The following is a 2556-nucleotide window of genomic DNA, read 5'->3' on the forward strand; positions in this document are numbered from 1 at the left end:
AGCTTGACAGATGTCTTGCAAATATGGAATTTCAAGAGATGTTTCCTACTATAGAGGTCAACCATTTGTCCAAAACAGGATCAGACCACAGCCTTTGTTATTAACATGTAGGACAGATGCAGTTCCAATCAAGAAGGCTTTCAAATTCCTTAATTTTTGGATAAAGCATCCTACATTTAAGGCTGTGGTCAGAGACAACTGGAGAGTAGATTTTTCTGGAGACCCTTTCTACATGTTTAATCAGAAGTTGAAGAAATTAAAGAAGGCCCTGTCAGCTTGGAGCAGGAGCACCTATGGGGATATATTTCAAAAAATTGCAAGCTTAGAAGAGGTGGTAATTGTTCATGAGGCAGAATTTGAAAGAAACCCTACACTTCAAAGCAGGCAAAGGTTACAGAAAGTGCAAGCTGATTTAATTAGATATCTAACTATTGAAGAAGAGTTTTGGAAACAGAAGGCTGGCATGAATTGGTTCCAGGATGGTGATAGGAATACAAAGTTTTTTCATGCACAGGTTAATGGTAGGAGAAAGAGACTACAATTAAACAGAATCAAAGATGCAGATGGTAACTGGTTGGAAGACAATGCAGACATAGCAGATGAGGCTGTAAGATTCTTTCAAAATCAGTTTCATGAGAGTACAATTCCTACAAACTTCAGGATTCTGGAGTATGTGCCTACTCTAGTAGACAGTGTACAGAACTCTAAGCTGATTCAGCAACCTACAGAGGAGGAGATCAAATATGCAGTGATGGGATTAAGTGGTGAGAGTGCAGGGGGTCCTGATGGTTTTACAGGTGCTTTTTATCAGTCATGTTGGGAAATAATTGGGGAAGATATTGTTGCTATGGTGCAGGCATTCTTCAATGGACATGAATTACCCAGATATATAACACACACAAATCTGGTGCTATTACCAAAGAAGAAGCAGGTGGAAACTTTTTCTGATATGAGACCAATTAGTCTCAGTAATTTTGTTAATAAAGTGTTTTCAAGAGTAATTCATGAAAGATTAGTGGAGATGCTACCAAACTTGATTTCTGAAGAACAGGCTGGTTTTGTAAAAGGGAGAAGCATAGTGGAGAATATACTATTAACTCAAGAGATAGTGACTGATATTAGATTAAGAACCAAAGCAGGACCTAATGTTGTACTGAAGCTAGATATGATGAAGGCATATGATAGACTCTCCTGGTTATTTCTATCAAAGGTCTTAAGAAGAATGGGGTTTGCTGAAAGGTTCATTGGTTTGATTTTTGGAATTGTATCTAACAATTGGTATTCAGTACTAATCAATGGGCAGCCTAAGGGTTTCTTCACATCTACCAGAGGTGTGAAGCAGGGTGATCCTTTATCACCTACTCTGTTTATATTAGCTGCAGAAGCCATGTCAAGGGGCTTGAATTCACTACACAGTACCAGCCAGTTTAAGAACTTTGGAATGCCTAAATGGAGCCCAAAGATTAATCATCTAGCATATGCTGATGATACAATCATTTTTTCTTCATCTGATTCTAACTCTTTGAGGCTCATTATGGAGGTACTTAATGCCTATGAAGCTGCATCTGGACAGCTAATTAATAAGAATAAGTCAGCCATATATATGCATGAATCAGCTGAGGCAGAAGTGGTTGATAAGGTGCAAAGGCTTACAGGAATTCCTAAACAAGAGTTTCCATTTACATACCTTGGGTGTCCAATTTTTTATTTAAGAAGAAGGATGAATTACTATAAGGACATCATTACTAAGGTCATGGACAGGCTACAGAATTGGAAAGGTAAGCTATTGTCTATAGGGGGAAGGGCAGTATTGATTACAAGTGTGCTTCAAAGCATGCCTATACACTTGTTGTCTGCAGTAAACCCTCCAGCATATGTGCTTAACAGGCTTCATAAGATCTTTGCACAGTTTTTTTGGAGCAATACAGTAGGTGTTTCAAGTAGGCACTGGGCTTCTTGGAACACCTTATGTTTACCATGTGAAGAAGGAGGTGTGGGATTCAGGTCACTACATGATATGTCTACTGCCTTATTTTGTAAGCTTTGGTGGAATTTCAGAACAAAACCAAGCTTGTGGAGCTCATTCATGAGCCAAAAATACTGTAAAAAGCTTAATCCTATGGTAGTGCCTTGGAGAGATGGGTCACATGTTTGGAGGAAAATGTTAGAGTGTAGAGATCTAATTGAACATCAGATTTTATGGCAACCTAAGATGGGATCAGCTTTATTTTGGTTTGAGAATTGGACAGGATTGGGTGCTTTGTATTTTGTCACTCCACCAGATTTTATATGTGATGAATCTATTCAAAACATATATGATGTGGTAATGCATGGACAATGGAATGAAGAGGTAATCAGAAGGATACTACCAGAAGACTTAGCAGATCATATTTTGCAGAATTTGAAACCTCCAACATTAGACAATGAGATTGATAAGCCAGTATGGATGCTAGAAACCAAAGGAGAATTTTCAGTAAAATCAGCCTGGGAGTATGTGAGAAGAAGAAGTCACCCTTGTAATGCTTATAAAAAGATTTGGGTGAAAGGTCTCCCCTT

This window comes from Nicotiana attenuata, unplaced genomic scaffold, assembly GCF_001879085.1.
Source record: "Nicotiana attenuata strain UT unplaced genomic scaffold, NIATTr2, whole genome shotgun sequence".
Classification (NCBI taxonomy): domain Eukaryota; kingdom Viridiplantae; phylum Streptophyta; class Magnoliopsida; order Solanales; family Solanaceae; genus Nicotiana; species Nicotiana attenuata.